We start from the raw sequence: 16,199 nt of genomic DNA, 5'->3' as shown, positions 1-16,199 counted from the left end.
TCTCTCAATAATCCTATGAAAAGATGCGTATTCTAGTACCTTTTCCTGTTCCCTGGGAGTAATTTTTCTTGTACCCAGGGAGTTCTCACTAGAATAGCTGCACTCAAAAATACCTTCATGCCAACAGCAAGCTCATGGGGGTTTAAACCAATTCCCACCATGGTTATAGAAATATTTGTATTGTCTACAGTGAATTTTGGGTCAGGCCTCTCTTTCTGAATTAACCTGCTAGAAGACCAGACCTACTCTTTAAGTGACTCTAGCCCTTACAGCAAATCAGCAGTTTGTGGAGCTACGTGGAAATCTACCCAATCTCTTTCTTTCCTGGCTTCACAAGTGGGAGCTGTTGATACCTGCACAGCTCCTGGTACAAGGCAGAGCAGAAGAGCACAGTAAGTTAATCCACAAGCCATTCAGAAACGTCTAGGACAGCGACAGTGACACCAGGGAATCATATGTCTGCACTGAACATCGAGTAAATTGTTTACTTGGAGGGTTGATGAGAAACGTGCAAATGAACCTCTGAAGCAACTACTTGTCAGGTAAGGATACTAATGTGCTCTAATAAAAAACAGTGTGTTCTCATCATTGCAGCATCTTTTCCCCAAAATGTACTTGCAGCAGTTTATCAACATTATATAATGCAGGGAGGGTTCAGGACAAGGATAGAGTTGATAGCCAGCTTTTGGTGTGCTTGTTTTTTTTTTGACTCACTTGATTCATAGGTCTCATCTTTACACATTGTACTTTGAACTGTTTTTTCTTTTATTTTTAATGATCAGTATTATTCTTGATCCTAAATAAACATCCAAGAAATCCTTTAGGTTTCAAGAGCAGGCTTGAAAGACTGCTTTTAAGAACTAATCTAGTGTATGGTTTGTTTCTCATTCAGTCAATGATTATTGCTTTCTATGTTTTCCTCTTGTTTACCCCCTTTTTCCCTACCACAGAAGAACCGGTTTTTTCCTCCTGCCGTGTGGGAAAAAAAAAAAAAAAAACAAAAAAAAACAAAACCAAAAAACCAACAGAGCAGAAGAAAGGAGAGCAGGATAGGAAAGCTCTAGCAGCGCCTTTTCTTTAGGGGTTGTGGCGGGAGTGAGGGAGCAAGTCTGGGGACCTCCTGTCCTTCAGAGGAGCAGGTCGCCCTTCCCAGGACGCTCGGACGCGGGGGGAAAAGGGAAGGGGGAGTCGGGTGAGTGCCCCGCGGGGGCAGCATCCCACCTGCCGTGGCCCCGGGGAGCTCCGGGGACACCCTGCGGCGGAGAGCGCGGGGAGGGCACCGCGGGGGGACGGCGGCTCCGCGGCCGGGGAAGCGGCGGGGCTGAAGAATGGCGGGATGGACGGATGGATGAGGGATGAGGGGTGACGGGTGGAGCGATGGAGGGGTGAAGGACGGATGGATGGGAGGATGCAGGGATGAGGAATGGAGAGAGGAGGGGTAGAAAAATGAGAAAATAAAGGCTGAGGGACGGAGGGATGGAAGCGCCGAAGGACAGGGGGCTGCCAGAGCGAGCGCCCGAGCTTCCCAGCTTCTCCCCCTGCGCTGCGCGCCCCCGCGCCTCTCCCGGTCCCCCCCCTCCCCGCTCCGCCGCTGCGCGTGCCCGCGCCCGGGGCTGACTCTCCCTCGCATCCTCCTCCGGCGGCGGCGACGGCGGCAGCGCCGGGGATGGGCAGCGAGAGCGCGCCCAGGAGCAGCCTGGGCCCCGCCGCTCGCCCCTGCTCCCGCGCCCGCTGCTGCTCCTGCCCCGCAGCCCCCCGCGCACCGGGGGCAGCGCCGCCGCCGCGCCATCCGCAGCCCCCGCCTCGGACGGGTGAGTGACCGGGCCCTGCGCCCTCGCCCCGAAAAGCACCTGCCCTGCATCCCCCCCATTCCCGCTCCCGCGCCTCCCGAGCCGGGGTGGCCCCGGGGATGAGTGCCGGGGGAGCGGGGGGGCCGCTGGGAGGTTCCGCGCTCCCCCCCCCCCCCGCCCCCGCCCCGGGGGAACGGAGGGTCCCGGCCCGCGCCCCCTCGGCCCTGCGGAAGGTCCGCGGGGCAGCGGGGATGTCCCCGCGGCTCCGCTGGGATGTGAGCAACGAGGCTCCCGCCCTGCTGCCCCTCCCGGGCACCGCTGCCCGTTCCCACGGGGATCTCCCACAGGCGTACGCGGACACCCCGGCAGCGCCGCTCCCCAGCCGGGGCCGCGAGACCCCCGAGCCTCCCGAGCCCCCCGAGCCCGCACCCCCGGGCGCCCGGGGCGGCTCGGAGAGGGGGCAGCGCCTTAACTTTTGCAAAGGACCCTTTGGAGGTGGGGAGGGAAGACCCAGCTCAGCAGAATTGGCGGCTTCCCCGGAGTCGCCCCAGAGGGAGGTGGCGGAGGGTCCCGGTCCCCCTCCCGGAGCCGCCGGGTGACGCCAAGCGCGGCCCTTCCCGCGGGGCCCGGAGGCAGCTTCGGGCAGGGCTCAGCGCTCAATGGACTTTTCTAACACTCCCTCCACCGGCATAATTAAATAAATAAAGTGACGGGGGGCTGGGGGGGGCTAGAAGTCTCTGCTCGCTCTTCTTTCGCTGCCCAGAGCCGCGAGTGCAAACGACGGGATCTGTCTCTGAAAAGGGATTTCTGGTTTTTATGTGTCATGATGCACACGGCTGGTGGTACACTAGTATAGTAACTATCTGTATCCCAGTAGTTCCCTGTCGAAGGGTTGTTATGGCAGCAACGGTCCCCGCTTCTTTTATTTTTTTTTTTTATCTCTGGCACAGGTTAATGTTAAAGACCTGGAAACTGCCTTAATTAAAAAGAAAAATTAAAAAAAAAAAAAAAAAAAAAAAAAAAAGGACAAAAAAAGATAAATAAAGCATCCTCGCGCCTCTTTGCCAAATAGACAAGTACAAATACAAGATTCACACTCAATCTTCACTCCCTTCTCCAGAAGCTGGTGCTGTGATAAAGCTAATGACTGGAGAGGCTGGAGCAAAATGTCTTTCCCCCCACACCTAATTCCTGCTTTTTGCTAAATTTTCTTGGAATTTTAGCTTGATTGTGGCTTGGGCTTTTTCGTGTGTTTCACTGACACTTTTTCATAGTGTTGTTTCTTACTTGCAGAGAATCTCTTTAGTCCTGTCTTACACTGGATAAATGGATTCAACTGCTCTTGCATACAAGTAAAGCACATCATTTGCAAAATCTTGTAATTCTGTAGATTTTGTTTTTCTGTACAAGTCACAGGATGATAGTTTTCTCCTTGTAATGCAGAGAGGAATCTCTATGAGACTCATCTGAATGGTTTCAGCACATCTTACCTGCCACAGCTGGTGGCAGTCTGAAACAATAAGATTTAAAGGTTATTATGGAAATAAGTTTCTCTATCACTTTTAATGGTCAGCCTATTCTCAGCCAAAACACATATAGTTCTAAGGGAAACACTCTTATTCTGATTTCAGTTTAGTCAGTTTTTTGGACACAGTGTTTAAACCCTGAAACCATTGAGGAGGATGGATGTTAAAATTCATAAAATTGGTAGCGGGCTGTACTACTTTGACATTTTTACTCTGCACTTTTGTAGATACCATTTGTTGTCTTCGACCAGAGTTTGCTTGGGTTGAGATTGAGCAGTAAATGACAAGGACAGAGGATTTTTGTCCTGGCAGCTCCTGCATTTTTATTTCCATCAGAATATTTGAAAACTGATATTGATATTGCAGAATGAAATGTTATTGAATTGTGATATCTTGTTTCCAATTGTACATTTTGAAATGTTTGGCTTATCAGTAGGAAAGCAACACAAACATGTAAATGTTGATTTAAGTTTGAAAAAATGCTGTCCCAGGGTGATTCATGTCTAGAAACAGGCTAGATTCAGGTTAAATAAGTGAACTAAAATAATGTAGTGTAACTGATCCAGAAATAATTTTCACTGCTTATAATGAAAACAGGTACTCTTATCTTCAAGTTGGAATTTAGAGATGCTGGAAGAGCGATGAAGAACAGCAAAATACATATATTTAATGACAGACGGAACTCTTGAATAAACATCAAGTATTTCTGAGGGAATGCAAGCCTATTTTGTCGTATAACTTTCGTCATGATTCTCATCCCAGCTAAATCACTATGATATTCTCCCCAGGCACTGCTGTGAGCAGAATCAAAGACAACCCTGCTATCCATTTTTGAGGAATGGGGACATGAAAAGATCATTTGTATTTTCCCCATTATCATAGCTGGAAGGGTTTATTTTGTATCTCGTATAGAATATTCCACACTTTACCCTCCTAAGAAGTAGTCAGGCCTACAGTTCTTACCTGCCCAGACAGCTCAGCTGAGATAATTCTTGTGAGAAAGAATAATACATGTTTTGCTAGAGGCAGCTTTATTGTGACCAAATAATAGTCATGTTTACTGGAAAAAGGTTTGACTTTGTATGATATTTTCATATCTGATGCCACTAAAATTTCATATTAGGCAGTAGGAATAACACATTTCTTAAAATGGCATCATTTGCTTTAAGGTTCTAATACGAAAGGACTAGATTAATTTAATCAAGATGGAGGGTAGATGTTTCTATCTTTAGTGATTAAAAATATCCTTAGAGATTTAAAAATAACCTTAAGTCGTAATGAAGAAAAGATAAATTTGGACACTCTGAAAAGGGTTACAAATAAAGTTATTTGATACAAATGATCCAACAGATTGCACTTATTTAACACTAGACAGTAGTAAAATGGAACAAAAAAAGAAATCTGGCAAAAACAAGACATCATGGGAAAAGCACAGTATAAACCCTGAAAGAGTTGCAAAAATTGCCCAAGAGACTCCAATGGTAACTGTTTTACTCCCTTATGGGAGTCCAATGGAAAAAGCCCCATTGACTTCAGTAAACATTAATACCATGAGTGTATGGTAAGAGAAGAGATGGGTAATTCAACTAAGTACCACAAGAATTCAGACTGATAGTTACTGAAATCAGATTAGAAATGTATGGGCTTTCTTCAGTTGGAAGGAAGTCCTGACTTTACTGAAAATGAATTGGAGGTTGCTATCTATTTCTCAGGGCCAAAATGTCAACCTGAGAATAATATTTCAAGTAACTTAAAAAAAAAAAATGTGGCACATTATATTTAATCTGGTTTTAATTTGTGTGATATTCTATTAAAATGATGTTACTTTTGCCAAGTTCAAGTAATTAATTAGTTATTTGTAAGCATTTTCCCTTTCCTTTTACATTTTTCTAAATGCCAGTTTTTCAGAAATGGCAAGAAATACAAAACAGTCTTCCTGCAAGACTGCACTTATAAGCTGAATAATTCAAAGCCTGTACTGTCATAGTGCAATCAAATTTTTAATATGATGCTGTCAAAGTCATAAAAAAAGAAAATCAAATGTGACATCATAGAAGACAATGTATATAGCTGACATGACATCCAAATGTTTTAATTTCCCCACATTATATTTCGTAGTTAATGAAGATAGATTTTTCTTTCTTCCCTCTGAGGAAACTCCTAATACAAGATATTAAATGTTCAGAAAAAAACCTACTTTATTTTCATAAAAACATATGCAAGTTTTGTGAAGATAAGTCCTGAGCATAAAGGAGATGCAATCATTTAAGAGACAATGTAAAACCTTCACTGGGAAACAGAATTGAGATAATTTGTGGATGATGAGAAAAAAAAATATTGTCAGACAAATTTTCTAGAATATGGTATGTATTATCTCAATAAAGGATATTTTATTAGCTGTTCATAACTATCGATGAACCTCTGTCTAAAGAAAGAGACAAAGTCACCCTCAAAAAATATTGTCATTTCTTTCTGCAGAACTAAACATTTTTCTGCTGTTTTTCTCCCCAAATTAAGTATAACTAATGACAATTGAAAGTACAAATTAAGTATAACTAAGACAATTGAAAGATTACCAGAAATGGAAAATGGAACTGTTTTCACCCAGCCTTTGTGGAGCACAGGAAGCAACAGAACAGTGTGGTTCAGTCTGGTTTCACTGGCTTCTTGACATGGAGAAAACATTTGCCCACTGAGATCTTCCAGGTGGCTAAGGACCAATTTGCTCCAAGTGATCAATGTACTGAGGAAATTTGTCTGGAATGGGATTTTAGTTGATAACCTCAGCCCTGGTTGTGACTCCATGGGGACCCGACTGGATCCTGCAAGGAGCTCAGTATCAGTGCTTTCAGAAGTGCCAAGTGCCTGCTCAGGATCCTCTAAAAAATGGAGTGAAATACCTGTTCATTTCTCACAGGCCACAAACCAGCTTTCAAATCTCAATGAGTTTCCATCACTACTGCATATTGGCTGTATTTGAATCAGTGAACTAGAGGTGAAAGGCTCCAAAAATGTGATTACCAGTCCCATGAGACATTTAGTTCTCCAAAGATAGCTTATTGGAAATGCTTATTTGTATTTCAGAAACTGGGGTAGAGAGAAATGAATTAACAGCACACAAATATTTTTATTTTGTTTTAAAAAGTGCTTTCTCAGATATTTTTGGTTTGGTTTGGTGGTTTTTTTTTTTTTGTTTTGTTTTGTTTTTTTTTTTTTTGTAGAGAGACTGTAAATACAAGATATTTGATTCTGGAATACATATATAATCTGTGAGCAAACAGCCCCACAGATTTGTATTTCTTTACCAAATAATGCTGCATTTTTGATCTGACAGTAGAAAATTATTTAACCATACACTCCCATACATGGCTAAATTGAAACATTCTAATACTAATGTTTGTAGTTCTGGGTTTTCCCCCCATATCTGCCACTAAAAGATCAAATAAATACTTAAATGTAAAAAAAGTGTAGACTAAATAAAAAAACATATTTTATTTATCATGGATCTTTATGTAAAATGGCTTATTTTGTCTAATTTAAGCCTAGTACTCTTTTGGGGAAAAAATCAGCTTAAAACTATTGTAATCATTTTATGCTACAGTCCAAACCTACTATGTAAATAATGCTACTGAATTAAGGAAAGCCACCAACACTGAAAATGAATATTTAATTAATAATCCATCTGTTCAAAGATCTCCTGTCTTTTCTACAGATGTCTTCTTCCTCTTAGTTTATCCAGGAGAGCTACTACAGGAATTTCAAACTGAGAAAATGTGCAAGAGCTGAAATTGCAGGAAAGCCTCTTTTCCCATTCCAGTGTTAGAACAGAGGTGAGAGGCAGGGATCCATAAGGTCCAAGCTTTGAAGGTTAGCTTTGTCACAATGACATAAAACATATGCTTCCTTCAAAATTATTTTTCTCATTGAGGCAATGAGTCTGGGCTTTTTTTAAATATGGAATATTGGCGGAGGAGGGAATTTGTATTTATCAAGATCCTTTATTTTTAAAATTAAGCAGTATTAACTCCCTATATATTCAAAGACTTTCTTCAAATGAGTCACCACATCTTGTGAAGTCAGGTTCCAGCAGCAGTACCCAGAGCAGGTTACTAACCAAGGACAGATGGACACAGGTGGCAAGGAGACCATGCCAGGCACCATGGGGTGAAGCAGGCTCACAAAGCAACAAAACCAGTTTTCTCTGTTTATCAGCATGATATTTCAAATTTCAAATCTCTCCTTCTGAAATAAAAGACACAGATTTAGAAGTCCTCAAAAACCAGTTTATTCACACAAACATTTTGGATAGAATAAAAGGTATTGTATGTATATTGTAAAGCACATACAAGCATATCAGAGACAATTTTAATATTTCTAAAATCTTCTTTTTTTTCTTTCAAATTAAACCCAGCAAAGTTATTTCAGTTTGGGGAAACAAAATGAATGGATCTCATATTCTGACAAGATAGGATTTCAGCAAAGTTTCTTCCATGGCTTAAACTAGAAAAGAAACACCTTCCTTAAAATTAGGGTTGTGGTGAATGAAGGCATCAATCTGAAAATTATTTGTGTAGATGCAGAGCACAGAGAGTGTGTGTATTCCAAAAAATTAACTGATTGTGTACATCGAGTTACTCATGTGGCAAGTATTTTGAATTTATCAGAACTGAGTCTTTGGCAAAGCAGTGAGATTCTTGTCTTAGAGGGAGAGGATAGAACTTTTGGTAGAAATTGATCTGGAATTCTCCATCAAGATTATTTTTCAATGGAAATAGTTCATGCTTTGAAATTAGAATTGGCATTAGTGAGGGTCAGTAATAGAAGACCACTAATTTATCTTGAAAAACAGAAAAACATGAAGTTTTGCAATTTAGAGTTTGAAATGGTAAATATTTTATAGCCACTACTGCTGAGTATTGCATTTAAATGGAATGAGAGGACACCCAACTACACTTAAAGCAATCAAATTATTGCCTATATGTTATGCTTGGAATAAAATTTATCAGCCAAGGCTATCAACCTAGCCTATACTGATTTTATGATTTATTTAAACTGACAATAAAAGATTTTCACAAACTAGCTGCTTAAGTCTGTTGTTCAGCAGTTCTAAATATCCATGGTTTAAAGGCCAATGTTTAAGCATAATGAAGTAAGATTGCTCTGACACAAATGGTAATTAGTTTCTTGCAACTACCAGACTTAAAAAAGAGTTTTTAAGCAACCTCATTTAGATGAATGGAGAAAGAAAATGCAGTAGTATCCAACAAATGGCTTTTTGGGAACATAACAAGCTTGCTAATTCCAGAACTTGCAATAATTAAGAGACTTTCCAGTGAGAATGTTTGCCACAAGCAACATTCACCTCAACCAGCTACACCGAGACAGCTGATGTCCTACGTTCAGTATTAGGATTGGTATTAGAGTTGGAAAGAAGAAGCTCAGGGAAGGGATTGAGCTTCACTGCTTGGATGGTCTCCATGGCTTCCCTACAGATGCTTACCAGCCACCCTTTCTGGGCAGCATGCCTGGTGAGCAAAGGAAGGACCAGCTGCCTCCCCAGCAGAGCTTCCTGGGGAACACAGACAAAATTTCCAATTATTTGACCTCGCTGAGCCTCAGTACTGTGTGCATAGCTTCCTGACCTGCTGGACCTCTAGCATTGGCCTGCATGCCCACCTGCCACAAACTAACAGTATTTGGGATTCAAACTAAAGAATATTTAGGGAGAAAGCTATGAGAAATTTTAAAATGACATTTAAAATATTTTGGCAGTTAAAATGCATATAGCTACAAGTATGTTTCCTTAAGGCCCAATTGAGATTAAAAGTCTTCTTTCCACAGACATCCTAGGGAAGGCAAGCACAAATAGATGAGAGCATCTGTATTTTTAAAGCAATCATAACCAAAATAAAATAAAAAAAAAAACACACAAAAATTACGTCTGGTTTATAGAGCTTTCCGGACAATAGACGTTTAAGCCTTGCATGGCAAGTGGTACCAATATTCAATGGGAAGGAACTCCAAACTGCTTGCACTGGAGTGAAACACAACAGCATTGCTATGAAGCTCAAGGCTGAGAATTTTTATACAGTCGATAAAATCCAGCATGAGCTTGAAAATAATTTAATTTGATTCAATCAATGAAATAAATAGGAAGATGGCTGCTATGTGTGTGCACATATAAACTACAGTATGAATGAATAAACTCAATTCAATAAAAGGACAGAAGTAGAGTCTGTTATGTTATCAATGAAGCGATCAACCATTTGAAAACATGATTTCATTAATGGAAATTTTACAGTTTAACCTGTTCTCCAAAAGAACAAAAACATAAATTGAATGTTTAAGAAGTGGAACTTTTTTTTAGTCAGTAATTCTGCTTTAAGTCAACTTAGTGGTAGATAAATTTTAAAGACTGATTATGATAAAACCAAACAAATTTGTTACTTCTTTAAAATTGAAAAAGACACTGCTGTGGAAAGTTATTTCAGAAGAGAAACCTTACAAATATACCTCTTTCAAAACAATTTTTTCTTGAAATTTGTGCAGTTCCAAGGTGGTTTGTTTTTTTTTTTTTCTTTGGTGTAAAAATACCCAGCTGTCTTTCATTCTTCCCAGATAAATTTCATGCAGCTGTAGATCTACAGGAATTATGTCCTACTTGAAGTTACTGGAAAACCTGCAGCTTTCTGTGTTAAGGTATATAACAGCAGTAGTTTAATCTGATGAACAGTATCACTATGTCTTAACCACATAATTAGTCTACATATATGTGTGTGTGTATGTGTGTGTATACACATATATATGCATATATATAATTCTTTAGTATGTATACATAAATACACATACATATGCACATATATATACATACTTACAAAGGAATATGCATATATATAAAATTATATATATACGTACATACACACAAATATATATTTATGTTCTTCCTGGTCTGCAACAGCAGCTGATCTCCTCAGGCACCCTAACTGGTTAAATTCTTCCTCCCTGAAACTCAGCAATTTTGGATTTTTTTTGTTTCCCAATAGAGCAATCTGCTGTGGTGGATTTATGAAGTGTTTTTTTTTTTTTTTCCTTGAACTTTTTTGGATTAGCCTAATTTGTAATTCTTTTTGCTCACATTACTATGCAGATATTTGTTCCTTTCACAGGGTTGGTATAGAATAAGTAATTTTGATGTTTGTGCCCTGTTCTTGTAAGTGCTTAATGCCATGTAATGGTTATGGATTATCTCTGGTTTTCAGGTAAGCAGAAAAAAATAACTCCAGAATTATCCCTCCCTGGAGGTCAGAGAAGCACAGCTACAAATGGAAGCCAAAGCTCTAAGTTCCCAATCCCCAGCTCCAGCCGTGCCACCTCGTAGAGTACAAAACTAGTTTAGCCCAGATTTTCCCCAAAATATGGGCAGCAATTTTGATGCCATGAAGGGGAGGTAATGTGTGACAATCATAGGCTATTTCACCAGCAATGAATAAATGCTGGTATAGACTTGGGAAGATAGTCTCTGATCAGTCTAGATAGCTATCTACTGATATGTATACATTTGAATGTACAAAAAACTATATATATATATATATTTTTTTTTTTAAGCTTTCTACAAACAATTGCCTCAATATAACATTTTCCTCCTGATTCATTACCACCTGTTTTCCTTTCTCGTTTGTTCCCTCTTAGTCATTAGTTAACATTTTCTTAACTTTTGTGAAACTTTCTTCCTGCATGTTGTTCCTCATATTTGCTTTATTTCAGTTCTTAATTTCCATCTTGTCCTTTGTATCATTTCCCCAATTATTCCTTCTTACTTAATTATTGAAAAGTTATTTTATTTGCCCTAGAGAAAAAAAATGGGGGAAATTTGAAGTTTTCACTAACAATTATCTGTGATGAATGAGAGCAAAATCCACACAGAGACTTACAGTTCTGTAGAGGTTTTTTGGCAGCAGAAAATGTGACTTGGATGTTTTTGCCTGTATTAACAACCAATTCAGCACAATAGGAGCAGAGCAATAGATCCAAGCATCAGTGTGGAGGTCCTTAGATTTAAGCATGATCAATATGTTTTACCACAGACTAGATCTAGTTTGCTGTCTTGGATAAAATGCTATTGCTCTGATAGTAGTTTGAGGCTATTCGAAGGACTAATTAGTTCAGATCCTTTTGTCCCCACTGCAGGTTACAGTACATTTGGTACAGACTTTAAGCAGAGCTTCCAGTTTACTTTGCTTCAAGAGAAATCTGATCCATGCCCACCATGGCTGCTTCCAAACCTAACCAGTGTATGGCAATGGGGATTCACTGCAAGCCAACACTGTGTCTCCCAGTCAAGTGGCAGTCTCCTAGGTTCCCAACAACAAACTCCACCACCTTGTCCTGAAATTGCACAATCCTAGCTCAGTTCTTAGCCTTGAAATTTTTATTTGTTCCTGTCTCCAGAAGAGCCCTAAGTCTTTTGAAAAGTGAACAAGTCTGAGAACTGTAAATATTTCATTGTTCTGGCTCATGGACTAAGCACTGCAATCAATTACTCATTCTTTGGGCAGCTGTGTCAGGCACTAGGCTACTCACTAGGCATTTATTTGCTCACTACTATGTGAGCAAATAAATATTTATTTCCTTCATTCTGATCATGGTTCCCGCAGGTGTGGCCAACGTTTTATCTCAGTACAGTCTCTGGGAGTAGTAGGTTGCAGTGTCACAGCTACAGCAGGGAATCAGCAAAATTGAACTCAGACTGTCAATATTTTGGCTAGCAAATCTAATCACAATATCATTAGGAGAACACCAGCACATCTCTTATCCTTTGATTTTAAAAGAAAGCTTGATTCCATTTCATTTTCCCCTCCCTCCAGTTTCTAAAAATAAGTTTACTTTGCTAACAAAATCTGAAGCCTGAACAGATAGATGCGTCTCTTTTTAATCTTATTACAGGTGCTTAACTTCTGTCTGGGTAAAATTTAAGACAGACTTTGTGATTAAGACTCTCCTCTGTATCAAAGTTCCTTTGCAGTGCCATGACATTACCCAGCTCTCTGGGTTTCCCGCTACCCAGTGTGTACTGCTTACCTTCTAAGGGATGCCCATACACCTCATAAACACTAAAATATGGATGCTTCATCCAACATGGGGACAAGACACCAAAAGTGATGTCGTGGATTGGTCTGCTTTCAGCTCCCTAACACTTCTTTGAATGCAGCCATCAAACATTGCAATGTTGAACTGACAGGTACTTTGTTTATAAAGATTTTCTCTACCCTGAGTTAGGCTTCCTGCACAAAGCACAGGAGATAGATGGCTAAGAGGGGCAAGCAGAGAAATCATTGAGCAGAAGGAATAATAACTTCAAGAAAATATGGTGGGACAGTAATATACATAAAACCTACACTTTTAAGGTATCTCCTTTCAGCACTGGGGAGGTCTCTATTGTACCCTGAAAATAAATATATAAGACCAATCTGCCTTTTCTCCAAAATTACTAGAACATGCTGCTAATTGATGCCCAAATATCCAGTAATTAGAGCACTTACCACTGAGGTGGATGACCTTTTAAACACATAAACACACTCCTGAGTTGAGAAAAAAATTCACTCATAGGCACTTTCAGGTCAGAAGTGTGCCCTAGCTACTCACTGAATGGTTATTTTAGGATGAAGTTAGTGACTTTCTCCTCTTGAAACCTTGCCAATTTGGATAATTGATTAAATAGCTAATGGAGCAGGAACTTAAACCTGACCCCCTTTCTTCACAGAACAGCAGACTAACATTGGTCTGTGGAGTGAATTGCTTGCTATTTGGCTGAATAAATATTTAAAAGCAAACCAAGTCGTTCTAAGAGGGGGAAATTAAAAAGTTGTCTTGTCAAATAATAAATACTTTTTGGTTAATAGGAACCTCCTGGGAGGCAGAAAATCTTAATTCTTATACTCTCTGTAGATCAGATAAAGTGGGCTTGTCAGTTTCCCGAGAGGGAATTTAATTTTCTGCAGTTTCAGAAAGTCTTGCTTCTATCTTTTTTTTTTCTTTTTTTCTTTTTTTTTCTTTTGGCTTTTCTTTTCCTCCCATTCATGTGGCATCTGCTCTGCTATGTGTGTTCTCAGAAAAGGTGAGACTATGAGACTGCTACCTCTTGAAAACAGGTTTGGGGTCCAAGAACCTTGGCAGGGTCAGGGCTTGAGGGAGCTGGTGCATGAGCACCATGAACTTGGACTGTGCTGCAGTTGTCTGGAGGCTGGAAAATGTTGGTGATATCTGAATGCTCAACTTGGCATTGAGCAAAGTGGCAACTGAATCCTTTGATAGAGTTGGTAGTCCATTTTAGGGCATTAAAAAGCAACACTTAGAAATACAGGAAGGTACTAATAATGGAAACATTTCATGATTTTAACATTTTAGAGCAAGATCTTAGTATCCAGTTTGGGGACCTAAAGATCTCTCTCCTTTCAAGTAGGAGATACAGTGTAGTGAATGATAGCATAGCTTTCCATTATTACTTCAACAATTTGTCTCCATTTATTGTCAGAAGATATTCAAGTGGCAAAAACATAAAATAAGTTAATGTTCAAAGGAGTAGAAAAATGTTTTAGTTCAGGGAACTAAGCTTCAGGTGAAACTTCATATCACTTCCCATAAATAGGCCATTTTGACAGACTATTTACTCAGAAAGATCTTTACTTAACCAGTCCTTTAGCAGTTGCTCTTCCTATTAAAGACTTTTAAGTCTTCATGGGTCCTGTGTCCCAGAAATCATCTCAGGATTAACTTGATAGTTCAACTTAGTCTAATATAGCTTTTGCATTTTTATTTTACATAGCTTTCTGTAGCATTAAAACTGATTTGCTGATGTCCTTAAAAATATAATATATTCAAGTTCAGCTAGGCATTCATAGTTCCTAATGCTCCTTGAGGAATTTTCAAATCATAGATATAATTCCAGAGAAAACTCTAATGTTTGTGGTAAGTCTTCCCTGATATGGAAAATGGAAAAAACCAAACCCTTGACATTTATTATTCCCTGTTTAGAAGGCAACCTTTCTGAAGCAGGACTAAGTTCACAAGAGCCTTGGAATTTCCCAAATATTTATTTTGTCAATTTTTGCAAAAATATCTGCAATCTGTTGGTGGTAGGCAGGCAGTATGCTGCCTTCATCTATTAACCTTTTGCTATTTCCTCTAACCTAAAGCAATATGATTTCATGCAAAAAAAAAGTATCTATCTAAGTTTTAACAGGTTGGAAAATGTTATTTTTTCTGATTATAATGTGTAGCTTCATTGTTACGCGTGTAATTCCTTTTGGATGAGTAACCTGCAATTCTTGGATAGATCAATTATGACTTGCATTACTCCTGGACTTACAGTGCAGTGACTAGAATATATCTATTCCACAATATATTAATCTTTCAAATTATTCTTGGGTTTATGTCTCTCTGTGAGTTCTGCAAAGTCTATCTTTTCTTTCTGAAGCACAGATATGCCAGAATCATCACTGTTTCCTTCTAGAGTCAAATCCTCAGCTATGGATTGAGTGCACATTAATATGTGTGAGAAAGCCAACTTTAAATATTTGCATTTCAAAATCCCTGAGTTTTTCTTTAAAGTCAGTGAGTTAAGATAGATGTGTGCCTCTGACAGTTAAGTATTTAATTAATTTGAAAGACAGCCTAACCTTCCATGTAAAGCCACCTAAATTTTAGGTTTAAGTATTTTAATCCCCATACTTTTTTTTCCTTTTTGTTGTTAGCAATCTGCACCTTTCTTTCTCATCTTCTGTATCTTCCCATCTTTTTTAGCAATATTCTATCACTCAGGGTCATGAACTTACTTGTAACATAACTGACCCAAAGTTGTCAGCCTGGAGAGGTTCGAAATGCACTCATGAGTGGTTTTTCCCCCAGGTAACTTTAGCCACCAAGAAGTCAGCTAACCTTCAAGAGTTCTGTAGTTAGGAGAGAGAAAGCCATCCCAAGAGGGCAATACATAGCATTACAGAGGGGCTTCAGTGAGTACCATAGAGAATAATTACCAAGGAGACTGATTTTTAAAATATGAAAATTATATATAAAATTATTTAAGATTATAAATTATACTTCTACGAGGCGTTCAGTTTCCAGTGGCACACAGATATTTGAGCTGCCAGCACAGAAGCCATTGTGGAGCAGCACAGCTGTGTTCATGCAGCACTGCACACTGTGTAAAGAAACACTGCTGAAACCAGCCTAATTCATTGGCAGAATGCAAAAATTCATATGAAATTTTTTAATAGCAAGCAGACTAGAAAAGTCCACATATTTATCAAGTTGCTTCCAGATTACCACGTTCTTTCAGTTTCTAACTCTGTTTTGGACAGATCATCACAAACCTTCAGAGACATCTTAGAGACATCTCATGCAAGCCACTTGCTGCTACAGAGTACATGCTCTCCTGAGAAGCAATGCAATCATTCCTTCACCCTCCAATTTCCACATGAATGCACATCTATATTAAAGAACATGTTAAGCAGGAAAAAAGTGAGAACATCATGATATTTAGTTCTGGAGGAGTAATTAACCTTAACTAAATTATAAAAATGTCCTTTCGTTATTTTTTGTTAATAAATTAAAGCTGAATGCTAGTAAACAAGTGCATATCATTAATTACTCCTAAACCAAAAGGATAGACCACCTAAATTGTGCAATAAATGCTCACAGTGCCCTTCCAAATAAGATTTTCTGAAGCTTTTCATGATATATCAATACTTCTTTTAGCACTGCAAGACTATGGAGGATAAAACTGCAATTTTTCTGAAAGCCTGAGAAGCAAGTTTGGCTTTTTGTACAGTTTTTATCATTTTACCAGCTGAATAGATTTCATTTAAGTTAGACCCTGTAGTATTAG

At 39.4% G+C, this 16,199-nt stretch overlaps 1 long non-coding RNA gene across 1 annotated transcript in view; it reads left to right on the top strand.

Annotated features, from left to right (window-relative positions):
- Positions 1-1,704: 1,704 nt before the first annotated feature.
- The window catches only part of LOC128805705 (uncharacterized), a 127,008-nt gene continuing 112,513 nt past the window's right edge, over positions 1,705-16,199 (top strand). Inside the window, exon 1 of the long non-coding RNA XR_008436530.1 lies at positions 1,705-1,811. This is a non-coding gene — a long non-coding RNA (uncharacterized LOC128805705). The remainder of the gene's footprint in view (positions 1,812-16,199) is intronic.

This window comes from Vidua macroura, chromosome 3, assembly GCF_024509145.1.
Source record: "Vidua macroura isolate BioBank_ID:100142 chromosome 3, ASM2450914v1, whole genome shotgun sequence".
Taxonomy (NCBI): domain Eukaryota; kingdom Metazoa; phylum Chordata; class Aves; order Passeriformes; family Viduidae; genus Vidua; species Vidua macroura.
This window is presented reverse-complemented; position numbering and strand designations above follow the sequence as displayed.